Here is a 15,854-nt window from a genome sequence, read left to right on the forward strand (position 1 = left end):
ACAAATAAAATATTATAATTGATAATTCCATCTTATGCATTCACTATCTCTTCTCCTCTCCAAACTTATAACAATAATATGTAATACTACGCTATCTTAAAAGATTGTATAAAACATTCTATAATCCAATCACTAAAATTCTCCAAAACTAACTATCATTTCTAATAATTTGCTTCAAACAATTCTAGACTCCATAGACTTCTTCTTGTAGAACACTCTCAATTTTCCATAATTAATATATTATGTTTCTCTGATTTATATCCATACTTCACAAATATCTTCAATTCTTGACTTTCTAATTTTTTACTTATAATTCAGAATAGATAAATTTAATTTCTCATTTGATATCATATAAATCAAATCTTTCTTTCATTACAAAATTTTACTTCATATTATTCAAAATCTATTCATTATCCTTCTTCTATAAAGAAAATAAAAATAAGAGGTAGCACTACGCTTACTCTAGCTCATGACTATTATAGTCTGGCCCTTTCTACTTCTTCTTCAATGATTTATACTCATTCCAAAACAAAGATTTCAATCAATATTTCTTACTTAATCACTTTTCTTAACTAAATCATCCATATTACCTCCTAAATTGATTGTCCTATGGATGATTAATTAATTTTATCAATATCTAATCAATGTCCTATAAAAACCAATTTCTATCCATTTTACATAGCTCTACTCCTAATTATGCAGCATTCTTGCAAACACAAAATTGATAAAAAAATCTATTTCAATGAACCCTTATAAATTTTTTATCCTTTTATATCAAGGACAAAGACTCGATGAGGGAAAATATACACCAAAAGGCTATCTCGATATAATAAGTCAAAATATAAACAAGTAGGTATATTAAAAGGAAACTGGAATGGCTATTGCCACAAGACAAGAAACTAAAGACTCTTGAACTTGGACTAGAAGCAAGAAAGGAGTTGACAAGAGTGAAGAAGCCTTCACTCTTGTCTCTATATATACTATCTAACTAGGGGCTATGTGGCGACGTTCTATAGGACCTCCAATATGTATTGACTTTGTAGAACACATGCCTTGACTTACAAGGCAAGTTTTTCTACGTGTGGGCCACATAGTTAGCTTGATCTTCAAGCTAACAACATGTTTGGCATATGGCCAACTTTTTGACCACGTTTCTAATCCAAAAAGTCAATTAAAGACACCTATGAAGTCAAAGCAGCATCTAGGAAGTTTCTAGGAAGCTTCTATATTAAATATCATAGAATTAACTTACTTTTATCTACTTTTACTTACTTCTATCTATTTCTATATGTAATTATTAGCTTATATGATTATGGCGGTGACATTATCCCCCTTTCTAGAGACGAGTTCCACGAGGAGCGGTCATCATATGTTGAGGAAATCTATGATGCGACGAATTGTATTCGCCACATACTCTGATCTCTGTTCTCTTCGAAGATGATTGATAGGGCCTCTCAACCATCGGTAGTGTCCCATACCAGGGCGGGAAGACCACCCAGTTATTTGATCATTGTTGAGGCCTTCGTAACTTCCTTCGAATAGAATATTCAGAACACCATCAGGAGTTGTTCCTACCTCTAGCAAAATCACCAAACATCGAGAGTCCCTTCCCAAATCGTGATACCAAACGCGTTGTATCTCACCATCTGTTCGAGGAAGAACATGTCGTTCTTGAAGATCTTCATCTCGATTGCATCGTCTTGAAGGTTGTGACAATCGTAATGTCTCGTCCGACAGGTCAGCAAACGAAGGTTCTTGAGTTGAATCCGCTGGTTGTTGGCTCTCCATCTAATTAGCGTCACAAATGCAAAGAAGTTACAAACAAGGATAGGAAATTGAATGTTATCTTGCCTCAATCTTGTCTCTTTTATAAGAGAGATTTTCATCTTGGTTTTGATGGATGTCGTTGATGAAAAACTTTGACTTTAGCTGATGCATTTGTTAGATTCTTGGATGGCTCCCATGTGCATTCACTAATATCATATCCGTGCCAATGAACAAGATATTCCAGCTTATTTTGGCGCCGCCTTGAGTCTAATATCTCTTCCACCTCAAATTCTTCATTATTATCTACTTCTATAGGAGGCGGTGGCATTTGTCTTCTTCCTTGTATATCCACTGTCTTATATGGTTCAAGAAGAGACACGTGGAATACAGGATGGATCTTCATTGACTCCGGTAGATGTAACCGATATGCAACTAGGTTGATCTGTTCAGAAACAGAAAAGGGACCAAGCCTACGATAGTCCAACTTGTCACAAGGTCGAGTAGTCTTGATATTGCGACGAAGTAGCCATACCTTATCACCCACGTTGATTTGTGGTTGCTCCTTACGATATAGATCTGCGTTTATCTTTTGTCGTTCTTGAGCTTCCTTCAATTGCGTCTTCATTATTGCATGTAACTCTGACAACCGATTTGTCATATCTTCTGCTGCAGGATTATCAACTTTTGAAAAATCAAAAGTATCAAGTCGTGGATGATAGCCATAATTGGCAAAGAAAGGTGTTTGTTGCGTGGACGAATGTACCGTATTATTATAAGCAAACTCTGCCAATGGCAGAAGGGTTGTCCAATCATCTTGTTGGTAGTTGATAGTACACCTTAAATATTGCTCTAAGACTTGGTTTACGCGCTCTGTTTGTCCATCAGTTTGAGGATGGAAAGCCGAAGATAGCTTTATGTCCACTTTTAAAATCTTGAAAAGGGTCTTCCAAAATCTTGACACAAATTGAGTTCCCCTATCTGATATGATATCTTTAGGTAATCCATGATAGCGAAAGATATTATCAATGAAAAGCTTAGCTGTTTCTTCACCTGTGATAGATTTTGTACATGGCACAAAATGTGCCATCTTGGTGAAACGATCTACTATCACAAATATAGAATCATAAGATCTTGAGCTTGGAAGACCTGTGATGAAATCCATAGAAACAGAAGACCATGGTTGTTCTGGTATAGGTAATGGCTGAAGAAGTCCGTAAGGTCGATGACGAGGAATTTTTGATCTTGAACAAATATCACATGATTGTACAAAGTCTTTGACTGACTTCCACATTTGTGGCCACCAAAAATCTCTTGATATGAGTTCCAAAGTCTTATTATATCCAAAGTGCCCTGCTGTTGGAAAGTCATGACGTGCTTGAAGAACACGTAAATGTGCTTCTCCTTCTGGAACATATAGGCGTCCTTCAAAATATAATAGATTATTCTTGAACTCGAACTTAGAAGGATCATGAGACTTGGAAGAATTATTCTCGATATCATAAACAAGAGGGTGTGAGGACATACTGGACTGGATTTGCTTGAGAAAAGTTGAATCAACAGTCAATGTTGATTTCATTGCTCAGAGATGAAATTGCTCCGGTTTCAAGAGGACCGTTCTTTGTTGCTCAAAAGCTGCATCTCCTTCTTTTGGTGCAAAATAAGAACATCTAGATAGGGCATTGGACAAACCTTGTTATTTTCCTGGCCGATAAGTGATAATGAACTCGAATCTTGACAAAGACATACTCCAACGAGCTTGACGACGATTCAACACGCGTGCTGACATGAAATACTCGAGGTTCTTGTGATCTGTATACACAGTGACTGGACTAGAAGCGCCTTCTAGATAATGACGCCATTCTTGAAAGGAATCCACGATCGCAAGAAGTTCTTTATCGTGGATCTCATAATTGATCTCGGCTGCTGAGAATTTTCTTGAATGAAAAGCTATCGGATGAAGTTTGTCATCTGTTCCCATTTGTGATAAAACTGCACCCAAGGCAAAATCTGATGCATCTGTTTCCATAAAAAATGCCTTGGAAAAGTCAACACGATATAAGACTGGTGCAGAGACAAACGATGTCTTCAAGGCTTCAAATGCTGCTTCCGCTTCTTGATTCCATTGGAATTTATCTTTACTAGTCAAGCGTGTAAGTGGAGCTGCAACTCGTGAGAAATCTTTGATGAAGATCCGATAGTAATTGGCAAATCCCAAGAAACATTGGACATCTCTTACTGTCCTTGGAATCTTCCAATCCATGATTGTTTGGACTTTCTTAGAATCCATCATGAGACCATCATTTGAAATGATGTATCCTAAAAAGTCAACTTGAGTAGTGTGAAATACACACTTTTCCATCTTGGCGTACAATCCTGCATCTCTAAGTTTTTGTAATACTTGACGAACATGTATTTCATGTTCTTCGACGTTCTTAGAATAGATCAGGATATCGTCTAGATAGCAGACGATAAAATTGTCTAAGAATTCATGAAATACATCATTCATGAGATGTTGAAAAGCAGTTGGTGCATTCGTGAGTCCAAAGGGCATGACATTATATTCGAAATGTCCATACCTGGTTCGAAACGCAGTCTTCCATTCATCTCTTTCTTTGATCCGTACTAGATTATATGCTCCTCTTAGATCTATTTTTGTATAGATCTTAGCTTGATTTAACTGGTCAAGGAGTCCTGATATCAAAAGTAATGGATACCTGTTTTTGATTGTGATCTTGTTGAGTCCTCGATAATCAACACACATTCGTAAAGATCCATCTTTTTTCTTTACGAATAGAATTGGAGCTCCTGCTGGAGATTTTGAATGGCGTATGAAATTCTTCGCTAAATTCTCGTCAATTTATGTCTTGAGTTCAGCCATCTCATCTTGCGATAAACTGTAAATTGGTCCAAATGGTGGCTGAGTTCCTTCCTTGAGGTCGATTGAACAATCATATGGGCGATGCTCAGGAAGAATATCTGCATTCTTTTTCTCAAAAACGTCTTGATACTCCTGATATTGACTTGGAATGCCAATTGAAGTCTTTACGTTTTCAGAAATAGGTGCAGCATAAATAGCAAAAGTTGATCCTTCTTTTGCTGCGTGTATAAATGCTTTTGCACCTATCAGTATGGGTTTTACTATACTAGACTTATAATTTTTTACTTGGTTGGTAGAACTATTAATAACGCTTTGGGAAAAGTCAAGTTTACGCGAATTCCAATCTATTCGAGGGTTATATTTTTCTAGCCAGGATAAACCTAAAATAATTGGATTGGATGGAAATTTAATTATGTTAAAAGCTATGTAGCTATCATGACCGTCTATTGTTACTTTTATAGGATGAGTTTCATGAGTGACATCTCCAAAAGACAAGGGACGACCATCTATGACTTCTACATGTACTGGTTTAGGTTTCTGTACAAAGGGTATTTTACGACTTTTAACAAATTGTTCATCTAAAAAACATGCTGAGGCTCCCGAATCTAATAAAGCAGAGGCTTTGTAATTCTTAGGTCCTAAATATAAGTCTATTATAAAACAAGGAGAGGGTTCTGAGGAGAGGATAGGACCTTCATTAGGAATTGTACAAGGTTCCAGCTGCACGGTCCCTATTGTAGCTGGACGAATCCGTTTTCCGACATGTTGTCTTCTTTGACCGTCGTACCCCTCATTTTATAGTTGCGTCGTTTCTTTGGACAATGTTGAGCAGTGTGCTTAGGTTCTCCACAATATAAACATAATCCTTCTTGACGACGACGAATCTTTTCTTGCTCAGTTAGGGGTTTAAAACGTACCGCGTCAATTTGCATGTCTTCTACTTCTGAATGTACGTTTGGCAAAGATGTTGATGTTGCCATTGAGTAATAACGTTGAGGTTCCCGTGAATGATTCTCGGATCAAAATTCGAAAAGTCGATTATCACATTTTATCGCAAAATCGATTGCTTGACTCAAAGTTCGAGGATCAGGTAAGTTGAGCATCAATTTCTTTATTTCGTATTGTAATCCATAAAGAAATTGACTGATGAGTGCAGCATCATCCCACTTGATGTCAATTGCAAGTTGTCGAAATTGTAAAGCATATACTGTTATTGAGCGATTTTCTTGTCGCAAAATTCGGATCTTATTTGTTGCAACACGAGTTGCATCGTGTTTACCATACATAGATCGAAACTCCGCCAAAAAAGCTTCTAAATTGTCCAATATTGGATTTTGTTGTTCAAGAAAAGACAAAAACCACGATAATGCAGAACCAGAAAGTAGAGTGCCAATAAACCTGACTTGTGATCCTGGAGTTGGATAGCTTTGCGGTTGAAGTTCAATTGCCAATTGTACTTGATTGATGAACCCTCGAAACTTTGATCTCGTACCATCAAATTTCTCAAGTAAGGCAATTCTTGGTTCTCTAGTGCTTATAGGGTGTTGTACAATTGGAGAAGGAACGTGATTTGTTGTAGATGTTGAAGCAGCTCCAATCATCTCTATATCTCCACTTTCTGCTATTCTTGTTCTTTCCTGTGTTGGTGAATTGAGTTGATGCATCGCAAGCATTAACTCCCTCATTTGCTCTTGCATTTGTGCCATTGCACTCTTCATTTCAACAAGCTTTGCCATAATGACACTAAGAAGAAAAATTTGTTTGATATTGCTCAAGACAAAAGAAAAGAAAGACTTGATAACAAAGAAGATACTAAGAACAATATCAGTTTAGAAGTGGGTAATCCGCAAACTTCTAATACGCTTATGTCTTGTCAAGAAAAAGGGGTAATCCACTCTTACTCAAGAAAAAACAAAGCTCTGATATTGTAAGTGTACTCTTGTCAATCTGTCAAGGACAAAGACTCGATGAGGGAAAATATACACCAAAAGGCTATCTCGATATAATAAGTCAAAATATAAACAAGTAGGTATATTAAAAGGAAATTGGAATGGCTATTGCCACAAGACAAGAAACTAAAGACTCTTGAACCTGGACTAGAAGCAAGAAAGGAGTTGACAAGAGTGAAGAAGCCTTCACTCTTATCTCTATATATACTATCTAACTAGGGGCTATGTGGCGACGTTCTATAGGACCTCCAATATGTGTTGACTTTGTAGGACACATGCCTTGACTTACAAGGCAAGTTTTTCTACGTGTGGGCCACATAGTTAGCTTGATCTTCAAGCTAACAACATGTGTGGCACATGGCCAACTTGTTGACCACGTTTCTAATCCAAAAAGTCAATTAAAGACACCTATGAAGTCAAAGCAGCATCTAAGAAGTTTCTAGGAAGCTTCTATATTAAATATTATAGAATTAACTTACTTTTATCTACTTTTACTTACTTCTACCTATTTCTATATGTAATTATTAGCTTATATGATTATGGCCGTGACATTTTAGCTCGCTAGATTGATTAATCCTAACATTCTCCATAGGTAGTTTTATTGATTTTGGTTCCAATAATAAGTCATCATCCTTCTCTGATACTTCCATTAGCTCTCTCCTTAATTGGACTGATAAATCATCATTATATGCTCCCAATTTATGAACTTGAGCCTCTAATTGCAAAATCTTGATATCTTTCACTTCCAAATGGTGCTCATATTGCCTCATCTTCTCCTCTAATTCATCAATTATTGAAACTAGTAGAACAAACATCTATGACTGACGAATACTGGTTAAATCACCTTCTAATTTTGTCACTATTGCTTTCAAGGTTCTAATTTTTATCCATAACTTTTTTATTTTAATTTAATATTAGTTATTCAATTTTCTTTTTTCTTATTCTAATAATGTTGCCTTTTCAAATTTTGCTTTCAACTATCACTTCACCTCTTCCCGTTTCAAACTCCATGTTATGCGATTCTGTAATAGTTCTTGTCTTTGGCCTTCCATGAGATGTTGAATGTGTTTTTTTTTTTTTTATCCAAGCTTCTTATTTTATCCCTAATTTACGCTCCAATAGAAACTTCAATTCTACATTTTTCTCAATAATTCGATTCTGTTCTTTGATTTGGTGGCTTTGCTTTAATATTTCTTTCTTGCTTGCATCCAATTGTTGCCTTAAATTTCTCTTTCCATCCAATTTATTCATTGTGAATTGTAATTAAAAAATCTGAGCCAGTATAACTTCCTTGAGATTCACTCCTTCCAATATTTTATCTTATAGAAATACTAACTAGTTGATATCCATCAAAATTAGAACTTTAGTCTCTACCTTGATCACCAAATGAATTGGAATCCAGTCTAGTGTAATCATTAGTATAGCCTCATGTTCCAACGAGTTACTTGATTCTCTAATTTTGTGTACCACTACCTTTGGACTAACTATTAGTGCCATTAAACTCTAAAGACATCATTGAAGCACTAGAGAGGATATGTATTTTTTCTTTTATTGATAATATTTGACTCAACGTATATGCAATCATGAAGTGCACATAATTGGAATAGAGCAAAGATGCAAATTTTTCCATCTTCTACTTGGCTTCTATCTCTACATGGATTCTAGTTGTTATAAAAGCTACTCAATTAAACACCATACTTTCAAGCATTTCTATTGCAGCAAACAATAACTATTTGGATATGTATGTGATATGTCAATTTAAGCCTAATCACTTCTAAACAAAATGCATCCACTCCATAAGATCTAATGTAAGTACCTCTGCCATTTGCCAACCTTGACTCTTCTCAAAGAATGACATTCTACTTTTCAAATAGCTTCCTGGTCTAAAATCATTAGATACTTCAACATCCATTGCAAGTTCATTAATTGAGAGGTGCAGTATCTTTTGTAAGGTAGTCTCATTGATTCCAATAATGCTCTCTTTGACAAAACTTGACTCATCCTCTGGGTCATAATTTGTTGTATACTCCTCCACCAATTCAACATCAATTGGCAGTAAATTATCTAACCTTTGCAAAAACTAATATAACTGCATATTTTTAAAATCTTTTTGCCTTTTAGAGGACTAACACATTTTCAACTTTATTGGTTCCATATTGATAAGAACCACTAGAGATGGTGATCCCAAATTGCTCTTAACTCTCATATTTTGGCAACTTTCCTCTTTGTCCGTAGCTCTCTTTATTCTTTCTATCTACATGATGGAATACTTGCTTTTCACTCCTTGCTTGCACTAACCCTATTTTCTTGCTTATTGAAGTAAATCCTACTATAATAGTTACAATTCAAACAATAATGTTTGAATTACTGAAGAAAATGTCCACTAAGTGCCCCACTCCTAATCTTTTATTTGGGATCTAAATCAACAATCTCTAATCTAATTTATCTTAATCTCATTTCTGATATTTTTGACTAATCGATATTAAGACCCAAAACCAACCATCAGCTATTTTTAGTCTCTATCATATACCTATGATTATAAGCAATCTATCATTAATAGTTAAGCTTTCTTCCTTCCAATTTTTGAAATCCATCCCTGATTAATATATAATAAAATTATAATTGGTTTTTATTGATATGTGTGGTAAATTGGTTATCCATAAAATCTTCCAATTGAATTGAACCATTAGAAAAATCTTCCATTACATGATACGGTCTATACCAACAAAGTTGAAATTATCTTGAAAAATTGTAAAATCAACTATCATAAAGAAGCACTAGATTATTGAGCAAAAAATATTTAAGACGTAATTAACTATCATAATAATTTTTATAGCGATGCTATGTAGCTTCCATAGTTAAAAGAACCATAGTCCTAACTTTATCTAATTTTTTCAATTGTGCAAATTGATATTGGAAGGATTTCTTGTCATCAAGATATTCATTCAATGCAATTTTTAAACTTTGAACTTCCAATTTAATTGGTAATATTACTTCTTGTCGATACACCAATTGGAATGGTATAGAATTTATAGTCACTTTATATGCAATACGATATGCCTATGAAGCTATAAATAATTTTATTTTCCAATCCGTTCTCCTACAAGACATGATCTTAATTAAAACTTTACATAGAATACCGTTGGTCTTTTTAGTCTGCCCATTGGCCCAAGATTAATATGGGATTTTTTTTTATATTTGATGGCCACCAATATTCAGCCATTAAAGCTTTACGAGTAGTACTATCACCACCAAAATATCCACCACAACTATCCAAATGGCAACCTTGTAATATGGTATGCACTTCATTTTGAAAGATACAATGGCATAAAATTCCATCTCACCTTTGCTTATACAAGGCGTCACCAACCATCATATATGGTGCACTTTTTAAAATCAAGAATTTTTTAAGTTTCTCACTATATGTAGATAAAAATATTTGAAATGTCAAATATTGAATTAATTCACTATATTCAGGTGTAATCATATCAACGGCAAATAATTTTGCATCAAGGAGGATATCATTGATAGGTTCATTATTCAATATATTAGATAAACGGGACATGTGGTTTGCATTGGTATGTTTCTTTTTTCATTAGATATTAATAGTAAACTTAATTTTTTGAAGTAGTAACATCCATCAAGCAATGCATCCACTCAATTGAGATTTATTAATCATATACTTAAGAGCATTGTGATCGATATGAAACATGAATGCATAACCAAGCAAATAATGCCAAAATATTTGAACATTATAAATTATTTCCAAAGCTTCTCGTTTAGTCGTAGTATAATTTTGTTTAGCTACAACCAATTATCGAGTAGCATAATATATTAGATGATCCAAATTCTTTTCATCTTTCTAACTTAACACAGATCCAATAGCAATATTGGATGCATCAATGTAAACATGAAATAATTTTGTCCAATAAAGTGTAATCAATACTAATGCATATATCAATTTTTGTTTCAATTCTTCGAAAGTAATTGTACAATCCTCAGTTCAAATTAAACTAGATCCATTCGATGATGATTTCTTTAAGAAATTAGTTAAAGGCTGACATATGATTGCAAATGAATAAATAAATCATCGATAATAACTAATATAGCTGATAAAACCACAAACAGTTGACATTATTTCTACCTTTGGTAAAGCCAATATACAAGTAATTTTATTTGGATTATTAGCACTACCAGCTAGTGAGATGATGTGTTCTAATAATTTATTAGATGGTACTCTAAATTGATATTTCTCCAAATTCAAAGAAATTCCATAATAGCCACAACGATCCAAATACTTACTAAGACATTCTAAATGATTGGCCTTTGTACTAAATGTACAAAAATCATCTAAAAATATCTCTATCAAATATCATAAATGATCTTGATAAGCTTGCATCATTATTCTTTGAAACGTGGTTGAGGCATTATATAATCCAAATGGCATAACTTTATAAGCAAAGGTTTCTTAGTTTGTAGTGAAAGTAGTCTTTAAGTGGTCCTCTTTTATAATTTTAACTTGATTGTAACCCAAAAATCCATCCAAAAAGAATAACATTCATGCTCAGCTACCACATTCAAGATACTATCCATAAAAGATAAAAAAAAATAATCCTTCTTAGTAGCTGCATTTAATTTATAAAAATCTTGACAGATTTGGATCTTCCTATTGTTCTTTGGTACCATCATAATTGGTAAAATCCATTTACTTTATAGAACTAGATAAATAAAACTCATATCAAGAAGTTTGTCTAATTCTTTTTTTTTACCATAAGAAAATATTTTGGATTGAATCGATATTGTCTTTGATGAATTGATGTAGCATTCTCCTCCAAAATAATTTGATGCTCACAAACTTTAGTATGAATGCCTTTTAAACCACATATGACCAGACAAAAGAAGATTTATAACTTAGGAAGAAAGCCTTCTAATATTTCAACTCAATATCCTTAATTTTGTTGTATACTTTGATAATCTTCAGTGTTTCATTGATGCCTAAATTGATGGATTGGTACATAGGTTCCTCGACAATATTTGGTTTGATTTTTTCCTCACTCATAATATTTCATATAATTTGGTGGATAGAAACTACCCAATTATGGTTCTAATGTATTGACTTCATTAATCATGGAATTATTTATTCAATTGACAATAGCATGATCAGAGTTTGTTTTATCCTCCAGATATAATAAATATTTTTCAAGTCTTCCACATTGATATAACATGCCTTGCATCTACATGTAAATTGAATCATCACCAACTTGCATTCTATTAGTAACTTCATCATACTCCACATCAAATTGACCCTCATCGTCAGATGTTGCATCTAAATCTAGAATTTGAGATTCTCTATAATATTGAATTAGATACATGTCACGAACATACTCATGTAAGCTAGTAATTACATAAACAAATAGGTGGAAGAAAATAAAAGTAGGTAAAAGTAAGTTAATTCTATAGCATTTAATATGAAAGCTTCCTAGAAGCTTCATAAATACTGTTTTGACTTCATAGGTGTCTTTAATTGACTTTTTGGATCAGAAACGTGGTCAACAAGTTGGCCATGTGCCACACATGTTGTTAACTTGAAGACCAAGCTAAGTATGTGCCTCACATTTAGAAAAACTTGCCTTATAAATCAAGGCATGTATCCTACAAAGTCAATACATATTGGAGGTCTTATAGAACATCGCCATGTAGCCTCTAGTTAGATAGTGTATATAGAGACAAGAGTGAAGCCCTCTTCACTCTTATCAACTCTTTTCTTGCTTCCAGTCTAGTTTCAAGAGTCTCTAGTTTTCGTATCTTTTGGCAATAGTCATTCCAATTTCTCTTTTAATATACATACTTATTTATTTCTATTTTATTACCTTTCTTTGAGTGAAGGCTCACTTATCTGAATTTTTTTTTCATCGAGTTCTTGTCCTTGACAGATTGACAAGAGTACACCTACAATATCAGAGCTTTGTCTAATCTTAATTAAGAGTGGATTATCCCTTTTTTTTGATAAGATATAAGCATATTAGAAGTTACGGATTATCCTATTCTAAACTGATATTGTCCTTAATATTTTCTTTATTTTCAAGTCCTCTCTTCTATTTGTCTTGAGTGATATTAGACATCTTCTCTCTTCTAAGTGTTATTATGATAGAACTTGTTGAAATGAAGAGTGCAATGGCACAAATGCAAGAGCAATTGAAGGAGTTAATGCTTGCAATGCATCAATTCAATTTACCACCACAAGGAGCAACAAGATTGACAAGAAGTGAAGATATAGAAATGGTTGGAGCTCCTTCAACATCTGCACCAAACTATGTCCTTTTTCCTATGGTGGAACACCCTTCAAATGTTAGAGAACTAAGAATTGCCCTACCTGAGAAGTTTGATGGCACCAGATCCAAATTTTGAGGATTTATCAATTAAGTAGAACTTGTGATTGAACTTCAATCCCAAAGTTATCCAACTCTAGGATCGTAAGTTAGATTTATGGGTACGCTTCTTTCAAGTTCAACACTATCGTGGTTTTCATCTTTTCTTGAACGACGAGATCCAATATTAGATAATCTAGAGGCTTTTCTGGCGGAGTTTTGATCCATGTATGGAGAGCATGATGCAATTCATATTGCAACCAATAAGATCCGTATTTTACGACAAGGTAATCGATTAGTAACGTTATATACTTTATAATTTTGACAACTTACAACTGATATCAAGTGGGATGTTGCTACACTTATTAGCCAATTTCTCTATGGATTACAATATGAGGTAAAAAAAATTAATGCTCAACTTACCTGATCCTCAAACATTGAGTCAAGCAATTGACTTTACTGTGAAGTTTGACAATCGCCTTTTTGAATTCCGATCTGAGAACCGTACAAGTGGACCTCAACATTACTATAATTCAATGGCAACACCAATACCTCTTCAATACATACATTCGGAAGTAGAGGATATGCAAATTGATGCAGTATATTTCAAACCGCTTAATGAGCAAGAAAAGACTCGTCGTCGTCAAGAAGGATTATGTTTATATTGTGGAGAATCAAAGCACACTGCTCAACATAGTCCAAAGAAACAATGCAATCACAAAATGAAGAGTATGGCTGTGAAAGAAGATAATATGTCAAAAAACGAGTTTGTCCAACTACAATAGGGACCATGCGACAGGAAACTTGCACAATATCTAGTAAAGGTCCTATTCTCTCCTCAGAGCCCCCTCCTTGTTTTACATTAAATATTATTTTAGGACCTAAACATTACAAAGTCTCTGCCTTGTTAGATTCACGAGCCTCAGCGTATTCTTTAGATGAAGAATTTACTAAAAGACATAGTATATCTTTAGTAAAGAAAACTAAACTTGTTCATGTAGAAGTCATAGATGGTCGTCTATTGTCTTCTAGAGATATTACTCACGAAATCCTTCCTATAGAAGTAATAATCAATGGTCATAATAGTTTTGTAGTATTTAATATCATTAGATCTCCCTCTAATCCTATCATTTTAGATTTATCGTGGTTAGAAAAATACAACCCTGAAATAGATTGGATTTCCCGAACTCTTACTTTTTCTAAAAGTATAACTAACAATGTAGTTAATCAAGTAGAGAGTCATAAGTCTAATTCAATTAAACTTGTATTTATAGGTGCAAAAGCTTTCTTGCATGCTGCTATAAAAGAATCACCATATATTGTTTATGCCACACCTGTTCATACTGGTAGAAAGACTTCAAGTGGCATTCCAAGCCAATATCAAGAATTTCAAGATGTATTCGAAAAAAAGAATGCGGATACACTCCCAGAACATCGTCCCTATGATTGCTCAATTGACCTTCAAGAAGGAGCACAATCACCATTCGGACCAATCTATAGTTTATCACAAAATGATTTGACTGAACTCAAGGAATATATTAAAGAAAATCTAGCCAAGAATTTCATACACCATTCTAAATCTCCGGCACGAGCTCCAATTCTATTTGTGAAGAAAAAAGATGGATCATTGCAAATGTGTGTTGATTATCAAAGACTCAACAAGATTACTATCAAGAACAGGTATCTACTACCTTTAATATCGAGACTTCTTGATCAGCTGAATCAAGCTAAGATCTATACAAAAATAGATCTTCGGGGAGCACACAATCTAGTATGCATCAAAGAAGGAGATGAATGAAAGACTACGTTTTGAACTAGGTATGGATATTTTGAATACAACGTCATGCCTTTTGGACTTATAAATGTACTAGCAGCTTTTCAATATCTAATGAATGATATTTTTTGAGAGTTTTTGGACGATTTTGTGGTCTGTTATCTAGACAACATCTTGATCTATTCTAAGAATCTAGAAAAACATGAACTTTATGTTCGTCGTGTGTTACAAAAATTAAGAGATGCAGGACTCTATGCCAAGATAGAAAAGTGTATATTCCACACTACTCAAGTCAATTTCTTAGGTTACATCATTTCAAATGATGGACTTATGATGGATCCTAAGAAAATCCAAACTATTATAGATTGGAAGATCCCCAAAACGGTAAGAGATGTCCAATGTTTTTTGGGATTTGCCAACTACTATCAGATCTTCATCAAAGTCTTCTCTCGAGTTGTAGCTCCACTTACACGTTTGACTTATAAAGACAAACTCCAATGGAATCAAGAAGCCGGAGTTGCTTTTGAATCTTTGAAGACAACGTTTGTTTCTGCACCAATCTTGTATCATGTTGATTTTTCCAAAGCATTATTTATGGAAACAAATGCATCACACTTTGCTCTGGATGCAGTTTTATCACAAATGGGAATAGATGACAAACTTCATCCAGTAGCCTTTCATTCAAGAAAATTCTTAGCAGCAGAAATCAATTATGAGATCTACGACAAAGAACTTCTTGCAATTGTGGATTCTTTTCAAGAATGGCATCATTATGTAGAAGGCACTTTTAGTCCAATCACCATATATATGGATCACAAGAACCTCGAATATTTTATGTCAACACGTGTATTAAATCGTTATCAAGCTCGTTGGAGCATGTCTTTATCAAGATTTGAGTTCATCATCACTTATCGGCCAGGAAAACAACAAGGTTTGTCCGATGCCTTGTCTAAACATTCTTATTTTGTACCAAAAGAAGGAGATACAGCTTTTGAGCAACAAAAAATGGTTCTCTTGAAGCCAGAGCAATTTCATCTTCGAGCAATAAAATCAACATTGACTGTTGATTTAACTTTTCTTAAGCAAGTCCAATTAAGTATGTCTTCAGACCCTCTTGT

This window comes from Physcomitrium patens, chromosome 20 (genome assembly GCF_059467195.1).
Source record: "Physcomitrium patens ecotype Gransden chromosome 20, ASM5946719v1, whole genome shotgun sequence".
NCBI lineage: Eukaryota > Viridiplantae > Streptophyta > Bryopsida > Funariales > Funariaceae > Physcomitrium > Physcomitrium patens.